This window comes from Narcine bancroftii, chromosome 1 (genome assembly GCF_036971445.1).
Source record: "Narcine bancroftii isolate sNarBan1 chromosome 1, sNarBan1.hap1, whole genome shotgun sequence".
In the NCBI taxonomy this organism is placed as follows: Eukaryota; Metazoa; Chordata; class Chondrichthyes; order Torpediniformes; family Narcinidae; genus Narcine; species Narcine bancroftii.
The window spans coordinates 441,367,152-441,390,545 of record NC_091469.1 but is presented as its reverse complement, the minus strand read 5'-3'; the positions used below and the strand labels follow the sequence as shown (position 1 = coordinate 441,390,545).

Here is a 23,394-nt window from a genome sequence, read left to right as displayed (position 1 = left end):
CTTATCTAATCCACTCATAATCTTGTATAACTCTAAATTGTGGGGAAACAGATTTAGTATGTCACCAAATTTTTACAGGTGTACTCTGGTGAGCATTCTAACTGGTTACATTTTCTGGTATGGAGGTGCCAATGCGCAGATCAAGAAGAGACTACAGAGAGTTGGGTCTCAGCCAGTCCCATCGTGAGAGTCCGTCTTCACTCCATCGAGGACATCTACAGAAGGCAATGTCTTAAGAAAGCAGTCTCTATCCTCAGCCATGCTTTTTTCACACTGCTACCAACAGGAAGGAGGTACAGGAATCTGAAGACAAATACCCAGCGGCACAAGAACAGCTTCTTGCCCTCTTCCATCAGATTTTTGAATGTACAATGAACCACAGCCACTACCACACACTCTCTTCTTTTGAATTAATGCTGCTATCCATAATTTTACACCATTTTCACCAATCCATTCTTTTTCATGAAAATGTACAAAAATACCTGCAAGGAATTTCATTTTTGGGTTTAATTTTGCGTTTGAAGATTACTATGGGTCTTAACTATGGCCATGCAAGATAACACCACGGTAAACCTAGCCTTTTCATGGCCTGTATGTCTAGTTTGCACAGTTTTAACAACTTTCCATTCCACTGTTCCACTGCATGTTAAAATTCATGGGGGTTTCATCCATATTTCTGATATTTGCCAATGCAAACTGGTGTTTCTGCCGGTTCTGTATAATAAACTGGTGAAAACTTACAACTTTATGGTCAAGATCTTTTGGTAGTTTCTGTGCAGCTTTTTAGTTTTTTTTTGGTGTAATACTAGATTTTTCCTGTTCCTGAAACAATTGCACCAGCCTACTGTAGCCTCCAAATCATCACTGACGTCTGGGTGTGACTTGGCCCACTGCAGTGCAAATGTTCTTATTTTATTTCTGGTGACTTATGTTCATGTACCCATTCTGCAACGTGATTTTCCAACTCTGGCCAATGAAGGATTCCTTTTCTCAACGAACATTGCCTTTTTGGTATCTTTCTTTAAGTCTCTTCTTTCTTCCCTCAATCTCTTACCAATTTCTCATGCACAACAAATTTTCCTGCAGCAGTGCAGTTGTTGGATTTCTTCCCCATTTCTATCACTTTCAAATTAAAGTTCGCTTCATATTTTCTTCATGTGCTGTGTTGTGTCAATGGACCCTCCATGATAGCAATCACCTCCAGCCAACGCCCGGCAGATCAATCCGTGCGATCTATGGTGGTCAACATATACACTGGTCAACAGCCCAGCTCAGGCATCGCGAGCTTTGGGGGTTGACTTATATGCTGATCCACATTGCTCCTCAGGCAGCCAGAAAATGGGGGTTGATTTACGTGCCGCTTATACCATAAAACCCTTAAAATGAGGCTGATAAAGGGGAGTAGACTTGTATGCTGAAATATACAGTACTCAGTATACTGAAGAACTGAATACAAACTTGAATGCAATTGAGATTTGCTGAGTGAAGCTCTTCCCAGTTCCTCTTCCCAGATTACTATTTTACATTTGAATGACCGTTGCTATGGTCCAAAAGATCAAATGACTTTGTAAGTGAAGTTGATGTTTGATGTAAAAAAAAGACTTGTTTCAATATTTATTTATTCATTATGAATCCTTGTGTTGTTTTAAATTTGAATATCTTTTTTGGACAATTGTGTTGATGAATATATTTTTATTTGACAGCATCTACATCAAAACAGTAAACGCAAAGAAGTTAAAAATAATAATTTGAACTAGTTCTGGATTTCATTCAAAAGGGAGATGAAGAGGGAAGCTATGTCTTTATCAGCTGACCCCAAATACTAATTTATTGTAGTATTAGCATTCTTTTCTTTGTGGAATGCTTTGAGCTTAACTGGAAGATTGAACTGAAACTGCACCACAATCTCTACATTCTGAAAAGAGTTGAAGTTTGGCGTGTACCATGTACCTCAATGACTTCTAACACAACGCCTTTTTAGTGCTGTTCGAATCCCACACTATCTGTAAGGAGTTCTCCCTGTGTCTGTGTGGGTTTTCTCTGGGGGCTCTGGTTTCCTCCCACCGATCAAAACGTACCAGGGATGTAGGTTAATGGGATGTAAATTGGGTGACATAGACTCGTGGGCTGAAATGTCTGCATGTCTAAATTTTAAAATTTATATCAACACATGCTTGCAGGATGCACCTCAGCTGGTTTAGTAGCTGCCCTGTTCAGGATCAGGAGTTGCAGAAAGGTGTGAATGTAGTTCAGAACATCACACAAACTTCCTTCCCTTCCATGGACTCCATCTGCATCTCATTCTGCCAAGGAAAGGCAGTCAATATACTGAAGGACCCTTCACGCCCCTGACTCACTCACTTCCCTCCTCCCATCAGGGAGAAAGCTTAAGAGTATGAAAGCACACATTAACAGCCTTAAAGACAGTTTCTTCACTGCAGCCATCAGCCTCCTGAATGAACCCCACTGCAGTGCAGGGGTGCTGTCGTGCTCCACTCGCTTGTACTAATCGATCTTTGTTTTTCATTGTAACTCTATATTCTGTAATTGTCATCTTGTGCTCCCACTTTATATGGCTGCATGAATGTTCGAGTTGTTCTGTTAGACTGCTGGGAGAAAATGTCCTGTCACTATACATGGTTTAATGTGTTCATAGTGATTATTCTGCCCTTCCATTTTTTAGCATTTTTTTTGGCATATCAGCTTAAATATTTTTTTAAATATTTTATTTATTAGTAACCCAAGTAATAACCACAAGTACATGATTAAACTATTAAAAAATTATCAAAAAATCATCATGGTTTACATAGAAAAAGAAACTACCAGAAATCCTAAAAAAAACTTCTTATCACCCCACCCCTCTAAACATTACCCCTCCCCTTAACCAAATTCTAACCCACCTACCCCACTAAATAGAAAAGGAAACTAAGAAAGAAGTAGTAAATGAATGATTTGAGTTATTCTCCTTATCTATATAATACGAAGATCTAGCAGCGAGTGGAGCACGACAGCACCCCTGCACTGCAGTGGGGTTCATTCAGGAGGCTGATGGCTGCAGTGAAGAAACTGTCTTTAAGGCTGTTAATGTGTGCTTTCATACTCTTAAGCTTTCTCCCTGATGGGAGGAGGGAAGTGAGTGAGTCAGGGGCGTGAAGGGTCCTTCAGTATATTGACTGCCTTTCCTTGGCAGAATGAGATGCAGATGGAGTCCATGGAAGGGAAGGAAGTTTGTGTGATGTTCTGAACTACATTCACACCTTTCTGTCATCTTGTGCTCCCACTTTATATGGCTGCATGAATGTTCGAGTTGTTCTGTTAGACTGCTGGGAGAAAATGTCATATGGGCTCCATATCCTTTTAAATGTATAATATTTATCCCTTAAATTATAAGTGATCTTCTCCAGTGGTATACAGGACCTCATTTCTGAATGCCATCTTTGTACATTAAGCTCCCTTTGATCTTTTCATGAAACAGCTATACATTTCCTTGCTACTGCTAAAACTGATCGCAAGAACGCCATTTGAAATTTATCTAATTTATTAAACAAAGTCATTTCAGTAACTTGCCCAATGAAAAAGATCTGGAGAAAATTTTATTTTCAGGATTTCTTGCAAACCGTCTCTTAATCTAGCCGAAAAACACTTAACTTTCTCACACGACCAAACTGAATGCAAAAATGTACCTTTTTGCTCATTACATCGAAAACACAAATCTGAAGCACTCAGTTTACATCTTTTCAGACATTCAGGAGTTAAATATAATTAGTGCATAAAATTATAAGTTACCAATCTATACCTAACATTGACTAATTTTGTCATAGCATCTCTATTAATCTTCTTCCAACAATCCATGTCAAATTGAACTCCCAAATCTTTCTCCCATTTAAGTCTCGATTTATGCAATTCAATCTTAGGCATTTTTTGTTGCAACCATTTATACATTTCTGAAATAAACCCTTTCTTTCCTCCATCTCGGATCAATACTTCAAATGTCATTTCTTTAGGCAAATCCAAATGTCTCTCTAAACAATCGTACAACATTAAGTTGATAATAACAAGAGTACTATTAGGGATTTGATATTTTTCCTTCATCCTGTCAAATTTTAAAAAACAACTCACCTCAAAACAGTCATTTATCATTCTAACTCCTTTCTGGTTCCAAATTTTAAAGAGGATATTGTCAATCGTAAAAGGTAAACTTTTATTCTGAAACAAAGGAGTATGTCGAGACAATCCTCCTGAAATTCCAATAATTTTACTAACCTCCTCCCACATACTTATTAAATGAAATAAAACTGGAGATTTATAACTGTTAATAGTTTTACTAGTCCATTTATAAATAAAATGGACCCTTCTAACCTCTCCAATTCTCTTCAATTCAATATCCAACCAAGTTACAGAACTATCTAAATCAAACATTCTATTAATAATTTTCAATTGAGCTGCCTTATAATAATTTACAAAATTTGGAAGTTGCATACCCCCTAACTCATATTTCCAAGTTAATTTATGCATAGAAACTCACGGCAACCTCCCTGAAGTGCCAGTTGATGAGGTAGTCAAAGACAATGTGGCCAAACAATAATCATGGCTTTTATTAGCAGAAACCCATGGTCCAATAATGAAAGACAATAGGTGCATACACAGTTATACCCAAGGAGAGTATCCTTAACAATAGAGATAATGCACAGCCAATGTTAGTACAGCAAAGCTTGCCAGAGGGGAGACAGGCAGCTTGGCAGACATTCACCACACTCCCCTTCCACAAAAATTTCCTCACCAACACATTTAAATCCTTAAAAAATCTCTTTGGTACCTTACAAGGTATATTCTGAAAAAAATATTGGAGTCTAAGAAATATTTTCATTTTTGTACAATTCATTCTTCCTACCAACATTAATGGCAAATCCTTCCATTTTTTCAAATCCTCTTATTATGGACAATAATGGTAAATAACTCAAATCTACTAATTTATTTATATTTGTACTCACTTTAGTACCTAAATACTTAATACAATTTGACCATTTAAATCCTACTACACCTTTACATTCAGAATAATCAGCTTCCGACAACAGCATAAGTTCACTTTTGTTCCAATTCCTTTTATAACCAGATAGCTCCCCATATTGTAACAGTCTTTCCTGCAATATTTTCAAAGATTCTTTCGGGTCAATCAAATATACCAGTACATCATCTGCAAATAAACTAATCCTATGTTCCGTTAAATTTTATCTTCTTGTCTTATTAATTGTGCTAAAGGTTCACTCACCAATGTAAACAAGACCGGTGACAGAGGACACTCTTGTCTAGTAGATCACTCTAAATTAAAGAAATCCAATAGAACTCAATTCATCATCAGTCTTGCCTTAAATTGCTTATATCTTGCTTTAATCCAACCAATAAACATTGTTCCAAACCAAAATTTTTCCAATACTCTAAATTTTTTTAAAAACCATTCTACCCTATCAAAAGTGTTTTCTGCATCCAGCAATAAGACCAAAGGTAGGTGGGAATCTTCCCTAGAGATATTTATCAAACTAATCAATTTAACCACATTTTCCGCTGAGCATCTACCTTTAATAAACCAGTTTGATCGATATGGATCAAATTCGGTAAATACTGCGCTAATCTGTTTGCCAAATCCTTAGTCAAAATCTTATAATCAACATTCAATAACAAAATTGGCCTATAAGAACCCAGGTTTAATGGATCTTTATCTTTTTTAAGAATCACCACAATATTTGCTTGAGAAAACGATTCTGCACTGATTGGATATCAGATACCCATTGAAGAACTTCCTCAAATATTGGAAAAACTAAACTTTGAAACTTTTTATAAAATTCTACCGTAAACCCATCCTCGCCCAGAGATTTACCATTTGGCATAGAATTCAAAGCCAATCTGATTTCTCTCAAACCAATTGGTCTCTCTAACTGATCCCTATTCCAGTCATTTAATCTTGGCAACTGCAGTCCCCTTAGAAACTCCTCTATTTTATTCTCATCTTGTCTTCTTTCAGAAAAATATAATTTTCTATAAAACTCCTTAAACTGATCATTAATATCTTGCGATCTGTAAGAGACCCCTGAATTCTTCCTCACTGCTTTTACCCTTCTTGACATTTGTTCAGATTTTAACTGCCATGCCAATACTTTGTGTCTTATCTGCATAATATCTCTGATTAGATCATTGTAATAGCCATTCAACTTTATAGGTTTGTAATGTATTATACTCCAATTTCAATGCATCTAATTTATCCCTCTTCTCCTTATTCGTTTTCTCCTTTTGTAACTGCTTTTCTAACACCCCATTTTCCTGTTCCAATCTTTCTGATTCAACTAAGTACTGCTTTTTCAATCTAACTGTATAACTAATAATCTGTCCTCTCAAAAATGCTTTAAACGTATCCCACAATATAAATTTACTAGTCACTGAGTCTCTATTTTCAAAAGCTGTTGAATTTGTTCCGTTATAAATTTACAAAATCCTTCATCTTTTAACAATGACGCATTAAATCTCCAACGATAAGAAGGTTGATTCATTTCCGTCCCATCATACGTCAACAACACTAACGAATAGATGTAAACAAAGTATGAAATGGCCATTTTATATGACTATAAATATTAACGGAATGCATAACCAAATCAAAAGGAAAAGGCTATTAAATTTACTGAAAAAGGAAAAAATAGATATAGCATTCGTGCAGGAAACACATTTAATGAAAGTGGAACACAAGAAATTAAGGAGAGACTGGGTAGGGCACGTAACGACAGCATCATATAACTCAAAAGCCAGAGGTGTAGCTATATGAATCAATAAAAATGTGCCAATCAAAATAGAGGAGGAAATAATAGATCCAGCAGGGAGATATGTAATGTTAAAATGTCAGATATATTCAGAACTCTGGAATTTGGTCAATATATATGCACCTAATGAAGAGGATCAAAAGTTTATGCAAGATATTTTTTTGAAGATTGTAGATATGCAGGGGAATATATTGATAGGAGGGGACTTTAACCTTAATTTGGATTCAAAGATGGATAAAACTGGAAAAAAGACTAGCAGAAAGAACAAAGTAGCCAAATTTATGATTAAATCAATGCAGGAAATGCAACTTTTGGATATATGGAGGAGACAACACCCAAAAGAGAAGGAATACACATATTATTTGAGTAGACATAAAACATACTCAAGGATTGACCTGTTCCTGTTGTCAGCCCATATCCAAAGGAGACTTAGGAAAACAGAATATTAAGCTAGATTGGTATCGGATCACTCACCCCTGTTATTAGCAATAGAGCTCGAAGACATCCCACCGAGAACATATAGATGGAGATTAATCTCCATGCTACTTAAAAGACAGGATTTTAGAGAATTTATTGAACGCCAAATTAAAATGTACTTTGAAATAAATATGAAATCAGTGAATGATAAATTTATATTATGGGACGCAATGAAAGCCTTCATCAGAGGACAGATAATAAGTTATGTAACTAAGATGGAGAAGGTCTACAATCGGGAAATAGAACAGCTGGAAAGGGAAATAGCAAGTACAGAAAAAGAATTAACAACAAGGGAAGATACAATAAAAAGAAGAGAATTGGCAGACAAAAAAATAAAATACGAAACACTACAAACGTATAAGGTGGAGACGAACATAATGAAGATAAAGCAGAAGTATTATGAGCTAGGAGAAAAAAATGCACAAAATACTAGCTTGGCAGCTTAAAACAGAACAAGCTAAAAGAACGGTATTGGCATCAAGGAAAAAGGACAAACAAATTACATATAACCCAACAGAGATCAATGAAAACTTCAAGGAATTCTACGAGTAATTATACCGAACTGAGAATGAAAGGAAAGAAGCCAAAATAGATGAGTTTCTAGCTAAAATTGAACTACCGAAATTGCAAGAAGAGGAGCAAAACAAATTGATAAAATCATTTGAAATAGAGGAACTATAGGATATATTAAAAAAAGCTACCGAACAATAAAATGCCTGGAGAGGACTGACTCCCAATGAAATTCTATAAAACATTTAAAGACTTATTAATTCCTCCTCTCCTTGAAGTAATGAACCAGATTGAAGAAACACAAAACATGCCAGATTCATGTAAAACAGCAATAATTACAGTAATTCCAAAGACGGGGAAGGATCCATTAACACCAACATCATATAGACCAATATCTCTACATAACTCAGATTATAAGATAATAGCAAAACTATTAGCAAACAGATTGGCCGACTGTGTACCAAAAATAGTAAAACTAGATCAAACTGGATTTATTAAGAAAAGACGAACAACGGACAATATCTGTAAGTTTATTAACTTAGTCCATGCAGTACAAGGAAACAAGACGCCAGAGAAAGCCTTTGACAAGGTAGAATGAAGTTATTTATTCAAAGTACTACAGACGTTCAACCTACCAGAGAAATGTATTAATTGGATTAAAGCATTATATAATGTATCATTGACGAAGGTGACAGTAAATGGATTTATATCAAACCAATTTAAATTAAGCAGGTCAACTATCTCCCTCGCTGTTTGCTTTAGCTATAGAACCCTTGGCAGAACTGATAAGAACAGAAAATAAAGTAAAAAGAATAAAAATAAAAGAGAAGGAACCAGAATTATCAATAAAAGAATTACATAAGAAATTGAAGAAATATGGAGAAATATCAGGGTACAAGATCAACCCAAATAAAAGTGAAGTGATATCAATGAATAATGCGGATTTCACAAAGTTTAAGAAAGAATCACCATTTAAATGGCAAACACAAGCAATCTGATACCTAGGTATTAGACTAGATAATAATCTAGGCCATCTATACAAATTAAATTATCAGCTATTAATTAAGAAATTACAAGATGACTTAGAACATTGGAAAGATTTACCACTAATACTGATAGGAAGGGTAAATTGCATTAAAATGAATATCTTCCCAAGGATACAATACCTATTTAAATTGTTACCAATTCCCTTAACAGAGAAATTCTTCAATGATCTAAAGAAAATAATAAAGAAATTCTTATGAAAAGGGGGGAAACCGAGGATAGCGCTAGATAAATTAACAGAATGGTACAAACAAGGGGACTTACAGCTACCAAACTTTAAGAATTATTATAGAGCAACACAATTAAGGTATCTATCGGATTTTTATCAAACAAGGGAAAAACCAGATTGGACCAGGTTAGAGCTAGATAAAATAGGGGAGTAGGTACTTTATAAGTGGGATGAAAAACTGGTGTAACATAAAAGTTCACCAGTACTGCACCATCTGCTCAACATTTGGAAGAAGATTCACGTAGAAAGGAAAAAAAACAAATGACCAACTACCAAAATTATTATTGACACAAAATCAACTAATTCCTTTCACAATAGATAACCTTTCCTTTAGAGAATGGGAGAGAAAAGGGATCAAAAGAATAGAAAATTGTTTTTTGGGAAATAATTTATTATCTTTTGAACAAATGAAGTACAAATTCCAAAGCTTCTCTCTCGTTATCAAAGAAACGAGAATCATAATCCCCATAGAAAACTTTCAACACCATTGGAAATCGAAAAGCAAATTTATAACCTTTCTGCCAAAGAACCACTTTTGCAGGATTAAATTCTTTATGCCTTTTAATGACATTCTGACTTAAGTCCACATAAAAAAATACCCTTCTATTTTGAACCATCAAAGGGAATCCATGATTTCTTGCAATCTGAACCACCAGTCTCAGAATTAATTCCTTATCATGGTATCACAGACAACGAATCAAAACTGATCGGGATTGTTGACCAGGCATTAGTTTTCTTCTTAAAGCTCTATGTACTCTATTCAGGTCTAGCCCCTCCGGGAACATCTCAGAACCCAACACTTCTGGTATCCATTGACAAAAAAAATTTCACCGGATCCGGTCCTTCAAAAACTTGTGGTAATCCCACAATCTTGACTTTGTTTCTCCAACTCTGATTCTCCAATGTATTCATATTTTTCAATAAGTCCTCCTTCTTGAATCTCCATCCAATAAAAGAATCATAATATGTATCAAATTTTTCTTGATACTGACTAATAGTTTTAACACAATCTTCCAGCTTGTCATCCATTTTCTTCACTTTTTCTTACACTTTATCCACTACTTTGGCTTGTTTCACCATTTCAGCCTTAACATTAGAAATATCATCCTTAGCACTAGCCAGTTGATTTTTAGCCTGTGTTGTAACATAATCTGAAACTGGCTGTCAAAATATTCTTTAGATTCAGTAAAAGGCCTACCCTGACCCGTTTTAAATATTTCAAGCACTTCTTTTTCAGGCTCGCTGATCAACCTTTCCTCAGAGCCTCTTGCATGTGGTTGGTCCTCTCCCCTTCCTCCTTCCCCTTTAATCTTCTTCTCAGTCGCTGCAGCTCCCCTCTCCACCTCCCCTTGGGTATGGGGTCCACTCCCAGTCGATCCAGACTCGCTGGACTGACAAGCGGTAGCCCCCTCCAGGGTTAAAAATGCTCAGTATGGTGCGCATGCGCACTGTATCTTCGGCTTCAGGAGGGGATCTCCAGACACTATCTTTCCCGGGGCTCTGTGGTCCAGACGCCAGTAATCGACGCTGCCCACGGTGGGGAGGACTACTTGAGATTGCAGGCTCCTCTTCTAAGGTAGGCCAACCTTCTTCCAAACTTGTTGATGGCCTTAAAGTCGGTTTTTTCATAATTTGAGCTCTAGTCTTCCTCATAGTTGTATTTATTTGCTAGTTAAATCTCATTTTAATAACTTTTGATGTAGTTTAAAGTCATTCCAAAATGGGCTTTTATATCAATCTGCTGGGAGAGATGTTCCAACACGTCTCTCTCCTACGCTATCACACCACGTGCCCCCCCCACCCAAACAGCTTAAAGATTTGAATTGCTTTTGAAAGAATTAGGTTGATTCACATGTATTTTGGTTTTAACACTGCACCTAAGATTTCCTTTTGTTTAATTTTTAGTTTTTTTGTGCTCAGCCAATTAAAATAGTCTTCAACAGTTGTACACATTAATTAAATGACAGAAGTAATTGTTTATTCCTGTCCATGAAGCATCAAGTCACAGATCAGAATTAATTATCATGAACATGAATCATGAAATTTGTTGTTTTGCGGCAGCATTACAGGTGCAAAAATTGCTAGAAATTACATTTTAAAAAATAAATAAATCAGTGCAAAAGAAGAGGAAAAAGTGAGGTAGTTTCTGTGGTTCATTGTCCTTTCAGAAATTTGATGAAGGAGGGGAAGAAACTTTTTTTTACTGTTGGGAGTTCAGAATGCTATGAAATTTCAAGCAATAATTTGCATTTGTAAATAGCTGTTGACTTGAAATTGTACTCTTAATGGCACTGTATCATTAATGGGTCTGGAATACTTGCCTCAAGAACTTTCTTTCTGGTGTTTTGCACTCAATATAGAATTTTTTGATAGCTATTGAAACAATAATATTTTACTAACATGGAGTAATTTAATTCATTGTTCAGATTTTGCATTGTTATGCCAAGTTTGTTCAGCATCTTTTGGTCTATTTGATGTCAGTTGCTAGAAAACTTGTGGGAGGATTCTTGTCTACTCTGTGCAGATGTGCAAGCTACATCTTTAATGCATATCATTTGGTTTGAATTTAATTGCTCTGTGAATGTAAAGGTTTTTCAGTTATTGGTGTGATTTTCCATAAATCAGCACAGTTACTTCTTTAAAATTGTTTTAATTTTCTGTAGTATAACTCTTTCTAATGCAGGTTCTTGGTTGAGAATTTAAACTTAAGAATACTTGAATGAACTTTTATGTTGTATTTTTAATACAATCCACTTAAATATGTTAGACTGATTTGTGATGATTTTATTTGAAGAAGAGAAACACAAGAGCTGCAAATGCTGGAATCTTGAGCAAACAGTAAGCTGGAGGGTGGGTCAGGCAGCGTCCATGTCAATCTTTTTTGTTCATTTAGTCACCTTTTCCTCACATATTCTGTAAGAGCCAATTTTTATTCTGTATCTCAGATTCTTTGATAGTAACTACTCAATTCTGAAAGGGTGAACTTCTTTCTGTAACGTCAACTCCCATTATGTGAGTGTGTACTATTTATAATGGTTTATGATGAACATCTCTCTGGGATTGAGAAATGGAAAATTTCCCTAACCTCTTTGAGAAGAAATTTCCTTGATTTTAAATGACAGGATCCTTGAACCTATCTCCCTTACTTTAAGATAGCACCTCTAGTGAATACTTCTCAACATTTACCCCCCCTTAATATTTAATGTTTCATTAAGATCAGCCCTCATTCTTCGAAGCTCCAAAGAAGACAGACCCAGCCCTTCTTCATAGGAAAACCCTATCATTCAAAGACTTAGCCTATGGAATGTCTTATGGATTGTCTCCAATGCTACTATTCCCATTCTTATGTAGGAAGACCAAAAATATGGCCCAGAATGTAGGTAAAGGTTTATAGTTTATTACAGTTGTCGTCCAACCTTGCAGTAAAAGCCTATATGCAGTTTGCCTTCTTAACTGCTTGATGCACCTTCCTGCTAACTTATTATGATTCATGCACAATAACATATAGGTCCCTCTGTACTGGTTTGCAGTCTCTCTCTCTCTCTCTGTTTACTTAATCCTATTTTGCAACATTAAATTCCAGTTTAGATTTTTTTCCCCAAGTCAATCTGTGCCCCTTTGGAGAGTCACAATATCATTATAGGAACCTGCCCTTTTAGTTATTTTCATGTCATCATCAACCTTGGACACTTTGCATTCTCCCTCTACTCCAGGTCATTGTCCTCAACGTAGATAGCAGAACAATTGATAACAGAAAGCCAAAAACTGAACCCTGGGGGTACTACACTAGATCTGGTTTTATACTTCCTTGCATGACTCTTTGTAAAATTTTTCTTTGAAAATATCCCTGTGTCATTTTAACCCACTATTACTTTCAAGGTACTGTAAATATGACGTTTTTGGTGTTACCAAATTAGCTCTTCACTTGCATGTTGTAAACCGTAGAAAGTACACTGGCTGATTGCATTACATCCTGCTTTGGTCATTCAAGTGCCCAGAAATGCAGAAGGCCTCAGAAGGTAGCAAACACAGCTCAGTCCATCACAGGCTCTGATCTGCCATCCAATGCAGACATCTGAGGACCTCCATCACCCTGGTTGCAACCTCTTCTCCCTGCTATCTTCAGGCAAAAAGTACAGGAGCGTGAAAAGCCCAACAGCTGTCACTGTGAAACCTCCCTGACACTAATCATGGACTCCTCTGATAGCACAAAAGGACTAGCTGCACTATTGAAAGTCACTTTTTTATGCACTGGGGGGTGACTCAATATTGATCTATTATCATATACATTTACTATCTATGAATTTAATTCAATTAGTTTGCCATTATAGTATTTCTTTACAAGTTTGGCTGCAGCAAGTAAGAATTTCTGTGTACAATGTGTATCATTAATTATCATTACCATTAGTTGAGTTCAAAGTCAGAAAGAATATGACGCGAATAAATGAGAAGTGTGTGGCAAACTAATTTGTGAAAGCTGGTTCACAAGAAAAGTCAATGGATTGAGGCATCATAAATCTCTCAGAAAATTTTGAGTTATCCATTAAAGTCTCGGCCCTCAATTGTTGATGCCTTGTTATGCATTCAAACCTCTCTTAATGCAATTCTTTATATCATAAATTCCAAAAGTGATTATCTCCAATTTTTTTTAAAGTATTGCTGATGATGCAAGTCCTTAGTTCCATAATCTATTTTTAAAATTGGATTCATGTGCCGCATCATGTCTATACGCCAGTGGTCCCATAAGGTTAAAATAGAGTTAAGAAATTCTGATCGGAGAATGGGATGTAGCACCTTCCTGCATGCAACACGTGTATCTCAAGTCTATTGTATATAAAGGTATGTATATAAAGGTACAGTACATATATAACCTATAATACTGTATGTATTGATAATCGTAATAAACGCCTATGTTACTATAATATGGGTTTGCACAACATCCAAATCATATAACATCCGATGTCACAGAGCATATCGTGGATGTTAAGCAATATGTGACTGTAATAGGATAAAATTTAATTACAGAACATATCAAAGCTCTGTTTTCCTCAAATACTCATGATCCATAATTATTTGTCCCTTTTCCCCTCCCTCCCTCCCTCCCACTTTTGATAATAGTTGACTTCCACTCAAATACTGTTTAATAATGCAATAAAATGGAGGTGATTGTATCTCTTAAATTCAATGTTTTTTGGAACTGTCAGCTTGTGGCATATCAGCATTCAGGATTATGTTTAAAAAGCATTGTTTCAAATACATCTTCAGCATATTGGAACCAAATAAATTTGATGATATTTAGAAAGAATTGGTAATATCTTTGGAACATATGGCATATCCAAATCATCAAAATAATAAGATGTGTTACATGAGTTTATTGTCATACACATTGAACAATGTGCACGAGCCAAAATCCTTAATTTCTACAGCTAAACAGGTACGTGTAAAGGAAAACTATAATAGTAAGCTAATTGAATTAAATTTAAAAAGACAGAAATACATGAGGTAGTTAGATAATAAATAGAGTAATTGAAAAAGTGACCTGCAATAATGCAGACAGTCCATGATTTGTGTACCAAGGGAAGGCTCAAAAGTCTGACAGCTGTTGGAAAGAAACTGTTCTTGAATCTAGAGGCGTTGATTTTCAGGCATCTATATCTTTTGCCCTAAGTTAGCAGTGAGAAGAGGTTGCAACCAGGGTAAAGTGGGTCCTTTATAATGTTGGCTGCCTTCTTTTTTTTAAACAGTTTTAAAATATTTTTATTATTCTAAGAACAAAGTTTGGCGCAGGTCAGGGCGGACGGACTCCAGCCCACGAGATGGCCCCGAGGTGAGACAAGTCTAGGGGATGTCCTTCCATCCCACGTGTGTCGAGGCTTCGTCCCAGATGTAGCACAGTCTCGTCTATGGCTGTGGTTGGTACATTTGGGAGCAGAAATCCACCTCCCCCCCCACCCCTCCTCCTGGCTCCTTCAGTGGAAGGTTTCCCCTTCTCCCTCCCTCCCCATCGAGCCAGGCCAAGCCGAGGAAGGCGGCCTCTGGAGCTGAGAAGTGGGGAGGGGGTAGGATTCAGCCGAGACCCCTCCCCCCCGGACTTCATATCTCCTCTGCAGCGTGGAGGTCAGGAAGACTTGGCACCCATAACTCAACAACTCTCCAGGACATCGTCTCCCCCCTCACCCCCCACCCTCTCTCTGCTCCAACAGCACCTCCCAAATATCATTCCCAACCCCTCCCCGACCTAGGAAGGTGTTAGTACCTGTTCGGGTCGGGGCAGGGCACCCTTCTTGCAGCAGCACCTCACATAGGTGTTTGCAATGGATGGGAGTTCAGAGCCTGTGGTGTAAATTGGGCAGTAAGGACTCGTGGGCCGAAATGACCTGTTACCGTGCTATATGTATGTCTAAATAAAGATCGTAAGACTTTGGAGCATTTGGCCCGTCAAGTCTGCTCCCCCATTCAAATCATGGCTGATGTATTTTTCTGCTGAACCCCATTCTCCTGCCTTCTCTTCATAACTTTTGACACCCTTACTAATCAAGAACCTATCAACCTCTGCCATCTGTGGCAATGAATCCCACAGATTCACCATACTCCAGCTGAAGAAACTTCTCATTTCTATTTACTCTATTTCTGTTGAATGATTAGTCTGGGTTCAAACAGAAATCTAGGAGAAGGGGAGAGAACAAAGGAGAGAGGGGCTGAAAGTAAAGAAGGGAGGAAAGAGAAGGAGGGATGGGGAAAGAGAAGGAGGGGAGAAGAAGAAGGAGGGAGGGGGAGAGAGAGGGGAAGGAGACAGACAGACCAACAACAACAGTACCTTGGCTGAAGGATGATGCTTCTAATCTAGTTCAGTTCTGAGATCAGCAAAAGATCGATCAGAAGATGCTGATGAAGACAGAGCAGGACCTGGCTTAAAGATTAAATATCTAAAGAATTTGCGATGAAATCACTGAATGTATTGGAGATGCACAAGAGACTACAGGTGCTGGAATCAGGATTAAAACACAATCAGCTGGAGGAACTCAGTAGGTCAAGCAGTATCAGTGGGAGAAAAAGAACATTTTGTAGCTGAACCCATCATAAAAAGTTCTGGCCTGAAACTTTGACAGTCCTTTCTCTCCCACTGATGCTGCTTATCCCACTGAGTTCCTCCAGCATATTGTATTGTTCTGTGGTTGAATGTATTGTTCTCCAGTCCAACTAGCGTCAGATGTTAATCCTGTTAATGGCACCTTGCAACCGCTGCAACCGTGCCTGCCTGTCCCGCATCGGACTTGTCAGTCACCAACGAGCCTGCAGCAGACGTGGATATACCCCTCCATAAATCTTCACTAACATTTTAAAGCTCTCAGATTCCATTCCTTATGTAATTACATGATATTTTGTATGTTTTAACCTTAACAATTATATTTTGATACTATAGTTCTTTAAACGATTTCCTTTCCACAGTTGCATTATCACAGATGGAAAAAAAATTCTAAATATGAAATCTTAATTTTTTTTAAACCTCAGGAAGGGGATAGGTGAGCCAAACATGCAAAACCCACATGCACATAGATAAGACATGGGAGTTATTGTTTGCCTGCAGTTATGTTCTTGCAGAACAACAATTTATTTCAAACTATTGCCATGCAGGAACTTCTATCAAACTGTATACTGAGTATTGTTTCCTGTGTCGTAACTGATAACTGAGATGTTATTGTTAGCGGGTTCCAGATTATCCTATCCAACATTGTGTTTGTTTGTGATAACTGCAAAACTGATTTACAAAATCTCTAAGGCACTGGAGTTGTATATCTTGAGCTAATTCCTGTGATGTTGGTCATTGACCCAGGCGTAGTGCCTTTCTGGTTCTGTGGACAGGCTAATTAGTTCTGAAATGTGCAACTGAGCACCCAACTCTCTCCACAAACTGTCACTCTATTTTTCACAAAATATCCTTGGAAATCTTGTATTGAGAAGATATGCCCGTCTTGTATGCGAAATGTGAGGGGCCTGCTGGCAATTCTGTTTAAGTTGGCTGGCATTTCGCCAGCAAATTGCCAACAAGACTGGGAATTCCACACTATTCTTTTTTTTTTAAATTTTTTTTTCACACCATAAACCACATTAACCATGATACATACTTTTTCCTTTTCAAATATATACAGTGCCATTTTCTCCCCCCCCCCACTCCTCCCATCCCACCTTCCCTACCTCCCCCCTCCTGTCCATTTAAAGTACAAAACCTAGGATACATTAAACCAGTCAAACAGTGTTGTCATTCAATAAAAATAAACAAGAAATTCCACTGAGTCAATTCTTTTCATTTCCTTCTCCTTTCGTTAATTTAGGTAGTGAATGTCCCCAGTAGGTTTTCGCTATTGTGTTTCATGTAAGGCTCCCATATTTGTTCAAATATTTCAATATTATTTCTTAAACTATATGTTATTTTTTCTAATGGAATACATTTATTCATTTCTATATACCATTGTTGTATTTTCAAATTATCTTCCGATTTCCAGGTTGACATAATACATTTTTTTGCTACGGCTAGAGCTATCTTAACAAATCTTTTTTGTGCATCCTCCAAATCAATTCCAAATTCTTTGTTTTTTATGTTACTTAGGAGGAAGATCTCTGGATTCTTTGGTATATTGTTTTCTGTAATTTTATTTAATATTTGGTTTAGATCTTCCCAAAATTTTTCTACTTTCTCACATGTCCAGATTGCATGAATTGTTGTTCCCATTTCTTTTTTACATCGAAAACATCTTTCAGATACTGTTGGGTCCCATTTATTTAACTTTTGAGGTGTAATGTATAGCCTGTGTATCCAGTTATATTGTATCATACGTAACCTCGTATTTATTGTATTTCTCATCATTCCAGAACATAACTTCTCCCATGTTTCCTTTTTTATCTTTATATTTAAATCTTGTTCCCATTTTTGTTTAGTTTTACCATTTGTTTCCTCATTCTCCTTTTCTTGCAGTTTAATATACATATTTGTTATAAATCTTTTGATTATCATTGTGTCTGTAATCACATATTCAAAGTTACTTCCCTCTGGTAAACTAAGACTGCTTCCTAATTTGTCCTTCAAGTAGATCTCAATTGGTAATATGCCAGCACTGTATTTTGAGTTATATTGTATTTATCTTTCATTTGTTCAAAGGATAATAATCTATTTCCTGAAAAACAATTTTCTATTCTTTTGATTCCTTTTTTCTCCCATTCTCTAAAGGAAAGGTTATCTATTGTAAAAGGGAGTAACTTGTTTTGCGTCAATATTAGTTTTGGTAATTGATAATTTGTTTTATTTCTTTCTACATGAATCTTCTTCTAAATATTGAGTAGATGATGTAATACTGGAGAACTTCTATATTGTACCAATTTTTCATCCCATTTATATAATATGTGTTCAGGTATCTTTTCCCCTATTTTATCTAATTCTAATCTAGTCCAATCTGGCTTTTCCCTTGTTTGATAAAAATCTGGTAGGTATCTTAATTGTGCGGCTCTATAATAATTTTTAAAGTTTGGCAGTTGTAAGCCTCCTTGTTTATACCATTCTGTTAATTTATCTAATGCTATCCTCGGTTTCCCCCCTTTCCATAAAAATTTCCTTATTATTTTCTTTAACTCCTTGAAGAATTTCTCTGACAGGTGTATTGGCAATGCCTGAAATAGGTATAATATCCTTGGAAAAATGTTCATTTTAATACAGTTTATCCTTCCTATTAGTGTTAGTGGTAAATCTTTCCAATGCTCTAAATCGTCCTGTAATTTTTTCATTAGTGGATAATAATTGAGTTTATATAGTTGGCCGAGGTTTTTATTTATTTGTATACCTAGGTATCTTATTGCTTGCACTTGCCATCTGAATGGTGATTCCTTCTTAAATTTTGAGAAATCCGCATTATTCATAGGCATTGCTTCACTTTTATTTACGTTAATCTTGTAACCCGACACTTCTCCATATTCCTTCAATTTCTTATATAATTCTTTTATTGATAGTTCTGGTTCTGTTAAGTATACTATAACATCATCCGCAAATAAACTGATTTTATATTTCTTGTCTTTTATTTTTATCCCTTTTATATTATTTTCTGTTCTTATCAATTCTGCTAGTGGTTCTATAGCTAACGCGAACAATAAAGGTGATAGTGGGCATCCCTGCCGTGTTGACCTGCTTAAGTTAAATTGCTTTGATACATATCCATTTACTGTCACTTTCGCCAATGGTCCCTTATATAACGCTTTAACCCAATTAATATACTTCTCTGGTAAACTGAATTTTTGCAATACTTTGAATAAATAATTCCATTCTACTCTGTCAAAGGCCTTCTCTGCGTCTAAAGCAACTACTACTGTTGGCGCTTTACTCCCTTCTACTGCATGAATTAAGTTAATAAATTTACAAATATTGTCTGTTGTGCGTCTTTTTTTAATAAATCCAGTTTGGTCTAGATTTACCATTTTCGGTACATACTCTGCTAATCTGTTTGCTAATAGTTTAGCTATTATCTTATAATCTGTGTTAAGTAAAGATATTGGTCTATATGACGCTGGTGCCAGTGGATCTTTCCCTTGCTTTAGTATTACTGTAATTATTGCTGTTTTACATGAATCTGGTAAGCTTTGTGTTTTATCAATCTGGTTGATTACTTCCAGGAGGGGAGGAATTAATAAATCTTTAAATGTTTTATAGAATTCTATTGGGAATCCATCCTCTCCTGGTGTCTTATTATTTGGTAATTTTTTTTATTATCTCTTGTATTTCTACTATTCCAAATGGTTCTGTTAATTTATTTTGTTCCTCTATTTGTAGTTTTGGTAGTTCAATTTTAGTTAGAAATTCATCTATTTTCCCTTCTTTCCCTTCGTTTTCAGTTTGATATAATTGTTCATAGAATTCTCTAAAGTTTTCCTTAATTTCTTTTGGATTATATGTAATTTGTTTGTCTTTTTTCCTTGATGCCAATACCATTTTCTTAGCTTGTTCTGTCTTAAGCAGCCATGCTAGGATTTTGTGCGTTTTTTCACCCAGTTCATAATATTTCTGTTTTGTCTTCATTATATTCTTTTCCACCTTATATGTTTGTAGTGTTTCATATTTTATTTTTTTATCTGCCAATTCTCTTCTTTTAGTTGTATCTTCCTTCATTGCTAATTCTTTTTCTATATTTACTATTTCCCTTTCCAACTGCTCTGTTTCCTGATTATAGTCCTTCTTCATCTTGGTTACATAACTTATTATTTGCCCTCTAATGAACGCTTTCATTGCATCCCATAGTATAAACTTATCTTTCACTGATTCCGTGTTTATTTCAAAATACATTTTAATTTGTCTTTCAATTAATTCTCTAAAATCATGCCTTTTGAGTAACATGGAGTTTAATCTCCATCTATACATTCTTGGAGGGATGTCCTCTAACTTTATTGTCAATATTAAGGGTGAATGGTCCGATAATATTCTAGCTTTATATTCTGTTTTTCTTACTCTATCTTGCATATGAGCTCATAACAAAAATAGGTCTATTCTTGAGTATGTTTTATGTCTAGCCGAGTAATATGAATATTCCTCTTCCTTTGGGTGTTGTTTCCTCCATATATCCAAAAGTTGCATTTCTTCCATCGATTTAATTATAAATTTGGTTACTTTGTTCTTTCTGTTAATTTTTTTCCCAGTTTTGTCCATATTTGAATCCAAATTCAGGTTGAAATCCCCTCCTATTAATATGTTCCCTTGCGTATCTGCTATCTTCAAAAAAATATCTTGCATAAACTTTTGATCTTCTTCGTTAGGTGAATATACATTGTGTAGATTCCAAAACTCTGAATATATCTGACATTTTATCATTACATATCTCCCTGCTGGATCTATTATTTCCTCTTCTATTTTAATTGGCACATTTTTACTAATTAATATAGCTACCCCTCTTGCTTTTGAATTATACGACGTTGCTGTTACGTGTCCTACCCAATCTTTCTTTAATTTCTTGTGCTCCAATTCAGTTAAATGTGTTTCTTGCACAAATGCTATATTAATTTTTTTCTTTTTTCAGTAAAGTTAGCAGTTTCTTCCTTTTAATTTGGTTATGTATTCCATTAATATTTAAAGTCATATAGTTCAGTGTAGCCATTTTATACTTTGTTTATCTTCCCTTTCCGTTTCTCCATCATTACCTTTCCTTCTTATCCATTTCTGCTTTCTTGTTTTGAACACTTTATAAGACAACATTTCTAAAACATCAAACATTTTCCCTATTCTCCTATTTAAAACTTCTTTAACCCCAATCTCCCCTCCCCTCCTGAGTTGTCCTTTATCCTTTGTCGGACAACCACATCTCCCCTCTCCATTTGGATTTGCGAATTCACTCGCAAACGTCAGCTGATTTTGCAGTGACCGTAACTCCTCCCCACCCAGCCCCCCCAGAAAAGATTTCAATTTTCATATGTAACAAAGGTCACTCTTTTAATTCCCTCCTTATTCCCTCTATTCCATTTCCCTCCCTTATTAATTCTTGTCTATACTCTATATATTTTCCTCTAAATACGGATACATTCATGTATGCACACTATATATATACACACATATACCCCTTTACACACATACATATAGATCGTGATCATTTTTACTCTTATTACATGTCTTCATCTCTCTGCTTGTTTTTTAGTTGTTCTGCAAATTTCCTTGCTTCCTCTGGATCCGAGAATAGTCTGTTTTGTTGCCCTGGAATAATTATTTTAAGTACCGCTGGGTACCTTAACATAAATTTATATCCTTTTTTCCATAAGATCGTTTTCGCTGTATTGAACTCCTTCCTCTTCTTCAGGAGTTCAAAACTTATGTCTGGATAGAAAAATTTTTTTTGACCTTTATATTCCAGCGGCTTTTTGTCCTCTCTTACTTTCTTCATTGCTTTCTCCAATATATTTTCTCTTGTTGTATATCTTAATACTGCAATCCACTGAAGAGGTACTGGGCTTCTCCTCCAGGAAAAACAAGGACTGGTTTGACGAAAACAGCCAGGAAATCCAGGAGCTGCTGGCAAAGAAGCGAGCTGCCCACCAGGCTCACCTTACAAAGCCGTCCTGTCCAGAGAAGAAACAAGCCTTCCATCGCGCATGCAGCCATCTTCAGCGCAAACTCCGGGAAATCCAAAATGAGTGGTGGACTAGCCTCGCCAAACGAACCCAGCTCAGCGCGGACATTGGCGACTTCAGGGGTTTCTACGAGGCTCTAAAGGCTGTGTACGGCCCCTCACCCCAAGTCCAAAGCCCGCTGCGCAGCTCAGACGGCAAAGTCCTCCTCAGCGACAAGATCTCCATCCTCAACCGATGGTCAGAACACTTCCAATCTCTTTTCAGTGCCAACCGCTCAGTCCAAGATTCCGCCCTGCTCCAGCTCCCTCAACAGCCCCTAAGGCTAGAGCTGGATGAGGTCCTCACCCTGGATGAGACATATAAGCAATCGAACAACTGAAAAGTGGCAAAGCAGCAGGTATGGATGGAATCCCCCCAGAGGTCTGGAAGGCTGGCGGCAAAACACTGCATGCCAAACTGCATGAGTTTTTCAAGCTTTGTTGGGACCAAGGAAAACTGCCTCAGGATCTTCGTGATGCCACCATCATCACCCTGTACAAAAACAAAGGCGAGAAATCAGACTGCTCAAACTAATCACGCTGCTCTCCATTGCAGGCAAAATCTTCGCTAGGATTCTACTAAATAGAATAATACCTAGTGTCGCCGAGAATATTCTCCCAGAATCACAGTGCGGCTTTCGCGCAAACAGAGGAACTACTGACATGGTCTTTGCCCTCAGACAGCTCCAAGAAAAGTGCAGAGAACAAAACAAAGGACTCTACATCACCTTTGTTGACCTCACCAAAGCCTTCGACACCGTGAGCAGGAAAGGGCTATGGCAAATACTAGAGCGCATCGGATGTCCCCCAAAGTTCCTCAACATGAATATCCAAATGCACGAAAACCAACAAGGTCTGGTCAGATACAGCAATGAGCTCTCTGAACCCTTCTCCATTAACAATGGCGTGAAGCAAGGCTGTGTTCTCGCACCAACCCTCTTTTCAATCTTCTTCAGCATGATGCTGAACCAAGCCATGAAAGACCCCAACAATGAAGACGCTGTTTACATCCGGTACCGCACGGATGGCAGTCTCTTCAATCTGAGGCGCCTGCAAGCTCACACCAAGACACAAGAGAAACTTGTCCGTGAACTACTCTTTGCAGACGATGCCGCTTTAGTTGCCCATTCAGAGCCAGCTCTTCAGCGCTTGACGTCCTGCTTTGCGGAAACTGCCAAAATGTTTGGCCTGGAAGTCA

At 36.8% G+C, this 23,394-nt stretch overlaps 1 protein-coding gene across 3 annotated transcripts in view; it reads left to right on the top strand.

Annotated features, from left to right (window-relative positions):
* The window catches only part of ccny (cyclin Y), a 278,342-nt gene that overhangs the window by 167,855 nt on the left and 87,093 nt on the right, over positions 1-23,394 (top strand). Inside the window, exon 1 of one of the 3 annotated variants that reach the window (XM_069914414.1) lies at positions 10,551-10,642. The exons of the other annotated variants lie outside the window; for them this stretch is intronic. The gene's annotated coding sequence lies outside the window, so the exon portion shown is untranslated. Of the gene's footprint in view, positions 1-10,550; positions 10,643-23,394 lie in introns of those variants that run through there. 3 annotated transcript variants of the gene reach the window in all.